The 7,532-nt window shown below is 42.4% G+C and overlaps 1 non-coding gene across 1 annotated transcript; it reads left to right on the plus strand.

Moving 5' to 3' along the window:
• The first annotated feature begins 5,243 nt into the window (after window positions 1–5,243).
• Window positions 5,244–5,305, plus strand: LOC112135946 (U7 small nuclear RNA). The gene has a single exon (XR_002917165.1). It is a non-coding gene; the product is annotated as a U7 small nuclear RNA (small nuclear RNA).
• The last annotated feature ends 2,227 nt before the right edge of the window (window positions 5,306–7,532 follow it).

Raw genomic sequence — 7,532 nt, forward strand, 5'->3', positions numbered from 1 at the left:
GAGCCTGTGTGCTCCCTTCTGTGCCGGGCTGCTTCTCCTGGGCATGGCTGTGCCTTGTGCATGGGACACTTCTCCTTTGATGTGCCCTGGGTGCCTTAAGCAACTTAGATATTGCTCAGGTAGGGTGAAGGGAAAATGTATATTCAGGTCATATTACTCAAAACAAAATAATGTAGACTAAATGACTTTGAAAACATATTTATTTTTCACAATACTGGAGGTGTGAAGTCCAAGTTCAAGGTGTCAGCTAGATTGGTTCCTGGTGAGGGCTCTCCTCCTGGTTTGCAGGCAGCCACTTTCTCTTTGCATCCTCACCTGGTGGGAAGAGAGAGACAGTGCTCTCTTTTCTTACCAGAACCATCATGAGGGCCCCACCCCATGACTTCATGTAACCCTAATTACCTACCAAAGGCCCATCTCCAAATACCATCACATTGGTTGTTAAGCTTCAACAAAGGAATTTGGGGAGGACACAAACATTCGTCTACAGCATGGGTGGAAACCCATTTCTTCCTCACTGCCTGTGGGGACTGCACGCTGCAGCCATCGAGACAGTGGGCATGTTCTCCTTACAACTCGATCCGACTCCCCTAGAAGAGGGGGCAGGGAAGGAGGGCAAAGCTGGGAGAGATGAAGAATATTAAGAAGAGAATAGGGTAGCCAGATTTAGCAAATAAAAATATAAAATACCTAGTTCTGAATTTAAAATATAAAATGCCTAATTCTGAATTTCAGATAAAGAACAAATAATTTTTTAGTGTAAGTATGTCCCAAACTAAGCATGGCAAAGGACATGTTTATGCTAAAAAAGTATGTATTATGTAATAATAAATTATTATTATTTTCTGCAAGTCACATTAACTGGGCATCCTGTATTTTTATCTGGCAACCCTAAAAGAGAAGGGCCAAAAACTGTTGAGCAAAGTCAGTGGATTCCAGGAGGAACTATTGCTGGATTTCTGGACTGATGCTCACTTTATAATACTTAACTGTTTTTAGCCCCTTCCCTCCCTCCCTCGCTTTCTTCTTCCTCCTTTCTTTTCTTTCTTTCTTTCTTTCTCTTTCTTTCTTTCTTTCTTTCAGATAAGGTCTCACTCTGTCACTGAGGTTGGAGTGCAGTGGCACAATCTCAGCTCACTGTGGCCTCAATCTCCCAGGATCATGTGATCCTCCCACCTTAGCCTCCTGATTAGCTGAGATTACAGGTGTGCACTACCATGCCCAGCTAATTTGTGTATTTTTTTGTAGAGATGGGGTCTCACTATGTTGTTGAGGCTGGTCTTGAACTCCTGGGCTCAAGCAATCCGCCTGTCTCAGCTTCCTAAAGTACCAAGATTACAGGCGTTAACCACCTCACCCAGAAACTTCTATTTTTAAAAGCCATGGTCTCTTTAGGTGTTCTCTATCACTCTAAGTCAAAACTATTCCTTAAACATACAGGGCTCGAAGTGTTGATCTCCTGGAGAGCCTGGTCACCTCCAAGCCATAGGGCTTACAGTAGGCTGTCTTCAAACAAGCAAGGAAGTGATAGGCTTTCTACCCCGACTCAGATCTAGGTTTCAGGACTCATTCTAGGGACAGCTGCAACTGCCAAATAGACTATGAGGAAACTTTCTCAGTGTTCTAGAAAAAAAAAAAAATGGAGGAGAAAGTGAGGAGGGGGAAGGAGAAAGAGAGTTAAAATAAAACAAAGAGAGAGACAGAGAAAATTAATGATTATATCAGGCCTCTTCCAACTCCCTCCTCTTTCCCTGGAGCACAGGAGTAAATATTAAGAAGAGAAGGATGAGATTTCTACCGTAACTGAGGAAAATTACAAAACATGAGAGTTTGAAGAGACAATAAGGAAGATAGAGGCCAATCCTGTAATTTTTCAGATGAAGAAAGTCAGGCCCAGGGAGAAGAAATTACTGTATTCAGATCCCACAGTTATAAGGATTCAAGCCAATACTGGATCCTAACCCAGTGTTTACTGTTCTGTGCAGTGTTCCATTATTCGTGGAGTGCTAACAATGAAAAAAAGTGTAGAAATGATATAGTTCAACCTCCTTATTTTAAAATAAGAAAAGATATATTGAGAGAGGTCAAATAATTTGCTTAAAGTCACAGTTGGCTTTTTGCTACCAATCCAACCTTCTTTTCCCTAGTCTGTGCACATACACACAACAATGTGTTGCATAATATCAAAATTATTTCAAAAATCAACCCAGAGCAAATGTACTTATTCAGGAAAGCAATGGAAATAGGAAATACAGCAAACATAAAAATACCTCACCCCTATGACTCAATTTATACTGGTCCATGAACAGTTAACAGTTTTCAACACCTAACACTTCTCTTCCTGTGCTAACTGGCAGCCAGAGTTATTTTGCAAAACTATGTTTCCAAGTCCTCAAGAGGAATACACGTGTAAGTATGCTTTAAATTTGCAAATGTTTTATCTTTGAGCTCCTTAAACAGTAACACTATTAATCTTCATATTTAAGCTGCTGTTAAGTTTGTTATGATATGTTTATACATACGTGTGTGTGTGTGTGTGTGTGTGTGTCTACGCGGAACTTTTTTCGGCTGGTCATGTGACTCCTAGAACTGTATCCTTCCATCCACTATGCATTTCCCTACGTAAATAATATTGGCTTTCACTGGTGATGGAAACAAGACAGAAGGAATGAGGTCAAGGAGGAAATAAATCTGGATAGAAAGAAGCCATCAAAACCCTGTGAATAGAATTCACAAGCAAGTTTTGGTGACTCGTAAGAGCACACAGAGGAGACACAGGGATTCTTCAGGAGCAGGCTCCTGTAGGGGAGCAGGAGCTGCACAGCGGGAGTGTGGAGGGGCACAGGTCTGCACCAGGATGCACCAAGGGCACCTGGGAAGTGCTGAGGGCCAGGCCACACTTAACTCGAGTCTGTGCCCTGCAGTGGGAAGAAGCCTCAGAGTATTTTCACCCTGCGAAACTCCTCTGTGCAAGAAAAGACCAGTTGATGTCCTTGAAAAGTTTCCTATTGGACCAGTTCATTCTTATTTCAAAATGTTATGTTATTATATTTTTTAGAGACACGGTCTCGCTATGTTGCCCAGGCTAGACTCAAACTCCTGAGCTAAGTGAGCTTCCCATCTCAGCCTCCTGAGTTGCTACCAGGAGGAACTGAGCTTGCCCAGTTCATTTTTAATGAGGCCAAACACATTGGTCATGCAGCTCACACACAAAAGGGAATGTCTGTAGTTCTGGTCAGTCACAAACTCATTGTACTTTACAGAGGAAGCTCCATGCAGAATGTTGAAATATTATCCTGTAAAGGTTGACTCTAAGTACACAGAAGCAGTGTAGGGGCACAGACAGCTCAGTTGAGCACTCAGCATATCAAACAAGAAAGCATATGGTGGTTTCCCTCTACCCAGAGCAGGGTCTGATAGAGGAGCAAGCCTGGACTTTGTTCTTGGGCAAATTGCCCCATTAGGGGAGGAAGGAGCCCACTCTCCACACTTTCTGATTTGAAGCAGTGCCTGGGTCTAAGAAGAGTAAGGAATGCTTCCTGCTACAACCAAACTAGACTAGCCTGGGCCCTGAGATCCATGACCTCACATGTGCCTTTTTCTCCAGGCACACTGGAAAGCTTAGTCCCCCCGCCCCCGTGACTGTCTGTTCCCAAGATAGTCCCTTTGCATGGAGAATCCTTGCCCATCCCACCCACCCCCACACCATAAAAAGTCAATGTTAGAAGGTTTGAATGGATTTAGTGATCGTGCACTCCAACCCTGCCTATCTGTTCATCGAAGTCCACTTCAAATACCACTTTATAAAGACATTGCGGTTCTTCTGTCTCCCAATTCATTGGTGGTACTTTGGTGCTCTCTTATGGTATACATCACATTCAGTCTTGTATTAGAGTTGTTTGTGTACATATTTTCTGCCCTCACTCCAGGGCCAGGTTAAAACTTAGAAATCTTAAAATATTTTGGCCTCCTAAAAATTAAACAGTATCATTCATAGTTTCCACTATTAAATATTTTATGCTTTTGGAATAAAATATGTCATTCTTCACCCCTCCTTCTAAAAACCCCAAAACTTTGTTCCTCTGCTTTTCTAGTTTCCCATGTGCTGCTTAGTGTGCTTAGTGGGTTTTCCAGCAGCCCTGATCCCAAGCGCATGTGGGACCATGAGCATTTTCAAGACAAAAGTGTCCTTACTCTTTTTTATGAGCCTGCTAAGATTAAATATGGAGCTCAGAACACAGTATGAACACAAAAAATGTATGATGAAATGAATAGGGCTAGAATTAACTAATGAGAGCTCCTTGATGATGAGCAAGAAGAAGGTGAAATCATGCCATCCAAGGCTTCCCCGTGCCCCTGCAGACCACACAGCCCCTTTACACAGGAAATGACGTGATTCCTGATAAGCAAGCAGTACACACTACACAGCTTCCTTCCCTTCCTCCCCCTGCCACTCAGCACCTTTGGCAAATAGCGGCCTGCCTTCAGCCTTCATTAGGAAAGTATTCATGAGAGAGTGGCATTAACAGTGCACAAACTAATGCTTCTTCGAATTTTTCTGGGGTCTGCTGCTGCTACTGCTAAAATCCACTTGCCTTCAGACACAGTTTCTCAAATGGCTTAAAAGCTTCTCTGCTTTTGATCCCTGCAGCATCACTTTCTACTCCCTCAATCAGAAACCAGAAGCCACCCACCCCCATTTCCTGTGTTCATGATAGTAGAAAGCTACAGAGAACAGTTGGCCTCTGAGCTGCAAGGTTATGGGCTGGGTAGGGAGGATCCATTGCAGGAGCACTGGAAAGCCTTGAGAACTCTGCCCTGCCTGTCCACACAGCAGTACCTTCACATCCTTCTAGTAGTTCTGATCAGATTTCTGCCACTTAAAGCGGCCCCACAGACTAAAAGCCATCATCTGGAATTTGGAGTAAAAGGGCCCACAGGAAATGAAGCACTCTAAGAAAATTCAGCTGGGAAGGTATTTTAAGGTCACTGACTGACTCCAAAGTGAAGGTAGAACCCATATTGACCGCAATTCATCACACTTCTGTAACTTCAGAACTCACTGCTGACTGGTGGAGAAGGTTGCAATTGCATTCAGTCCGAATCTCTGAACATATTATTTAGAAATATTAGCTTATCCAGCTGCCTACGGAGCTTCCCATCTGGGCTTTCAGTTGCTACATTCTCTAAAGCCGTATCAGACCCACACCTTACTAACACTATGTGCTTCTACAGCATTCACCCAGTGTTACAGCTCTTTTAGAATTTGTCTAGCAGGTTTTCCAGTCTTCACTGGAAAGCCCTTGCCCACCAAATATAAAAAATAATAAGGCATTCACCCCTGAACTTTAGCAGGGCTTCCAATCGCCTTTAAGCACTCATTTAAAAGAAAAGTCTTTTATTCCCTTATAATAGTATTAAATCATTAGCAAATGATTCTCAAAACTATTTTTTGAGTGCTCTCTTCTGTGTGAGAATGTAGGAAATGAAGACCAAGTATATGAAGTTGGACATGCCTAGTCCCAGGTGTCCTTTTCCTATTGGCACAGCTGCTGGCATTCACCCGTGCAAGCTTCTAGCTTGCTTGTCTATGTCTGCAGCTCGATTTTACAGGCTGCTCATTGTTAGAAAAGAAAACGATTTGAGGGCTGCTTTTCATTAAAAGGAAAACCTTACTGAGGACTTCCTTACCCTCACTATCTGCCTAAATAATTTCTTCTTAACTCCTATATCACTTATAAGAGGAGAAAGCAGACACACAGGGGGAACACAGTGTGACAGCACAGGCAGAGCCTAGAGGGATGCCCAGGAATGCCAAAGAGAGACACACAGACTGGTTTCTCTCTCACAGCCCCCAGAAAAACCTAACCCTGCCAGCAGCCGGATCTCAGACCTCTGGCCTCCGGAACTGTGAGAGAATAACTTTCTTCTGTTTTAAGATACCCAGCCTGTGGTCATTTATTACAGCAGCCCTAGCAAACGAACCCAGTGTGGTTTGGAACTTCAGTTATTGCATCTACCATCAGCCCAATTCAAAAGACCATTTAATCAGCAACATTTCCCCAGTCATTCCTTATGGGGCAGTATCAACTGTAGGCTACTGATTCTACTTAGTGCTTTAAGTCAGCATTGCCAGAATCATACTGAAACACATACCTGGGGCTTCTAGGGCATCTCCTAGTCAGCCTTGTTAACAGTTTTGAAAATACGCTCTATGGCAGTCCTGAATTCCACAGAGGTGGAATTCAGAGCTGCTCTCCTCTTGTTTGTCGTATTTTATAAAATGGATATTTAATTCTGTTTCACTATTTGCTTTCATTACTAAAATTTCCCAAAATACATGAAAATAGAGGGTACTCGAAAAACCCAACTTTAAATAAAATAACCATGAGTATTCTGCCATACTTGTTTCTGTGTTAATATAAGAATTTATTTGAAGAGTTCTGCTATAATTTTTTTAAATACTGGTTTCAATAACTCTCTTCCAATACAGATTACACTTTGTTAGCTCCAATAATTGCTGCATGGTGAATTTAGTCTATTGAAAAGGAAGTGTCAGGTCTGAGTGCCAATTATTGTACTTGACCCAAGGTAACTTTCTTTCAAGGTACTGCGTTGGGTTCCCACTGAATTATTTTACCACATTCGAAATCCTTCATCAGAAATTCAATGTCTTTTATTATGATACATGAAATGATCTAATAAATCTCACTGCACACTGTTACTTTGATTTCTCCAATGAACCACACCTCTCAGAATACACGCCCTTGTATAGGCCCCTCTCATGGTGACAGCAGGCTTAGCCTTGTGACTAGCTTTGACAGTGGGGATATTAGCAAGCATGATGCAAATGGATTCTGATAACCTTGATACTATATTTATTTGCTGTGGCTGCCATACTAAATGATCACAAACTGGGTATCTTAAAACAGCTCCTTTGTCAGATGTTTCTTCACACCCTTCTGAGGCAAAAAGAAAAGAAAAAGAAAAAGAAATACACACAGACACATACATATATGTTTCAGTTCAATACGTTTTTGTTGTTTTTTGTTTTGTTTTCTTTTGTTTTGTTTCAGACAGAGTGTCGCTCTGTCGCCCATGCTGGAGTGATGTGGCGCGATCTCGGCTCACTGCACCTCCGCCTCCCAAGTTCAAGCGATTCTCCTGCCTCAGCCTCCTGAGCAGCCGGGATTACAGGTGTGTGCCACCATGCCCAGCTAGTTTTTGTATTTTTCTTAGTAGAGACAGGGTTTCACCATGTTCGTCAGGCTGGTCTCGAACTCCTGACCTCGTGATCCACCCACCTTGGCCTCCCAAAGTGCTGGGATTACAGGTGTGAGCCACCGCGCCCGGCCTCAATAAGTATTTATTAAGTGTATAACACATGGCAGAAACTGCTAGATACTGAAACTATAATGGCAAATAAGTCAATTCCTGTCCTCTGAATTGGTTACTTAGTAGAGAAGATAGACATGTAAACAAATATAGTGGAGAGTGACATAGGCAATAATAAAACTATGTACAAGAAATCG

The sequence above is a fragment of the Pongo abelii genome, chromosome 10 (assembly GCF_028885655.2).
Source record: "Pongo abelii isolate AG06213 chromosome 10, NHGRI_mPonAbe1-v2.0_pri, whole genome shotgun sequence".
Classification (NCBI taxonomy): domain Eukaryota; kingdom Metazoa; phylum Chordata; class Mammalia; order Primates; family Hominidae; genus Pongo; species Pongo abelii.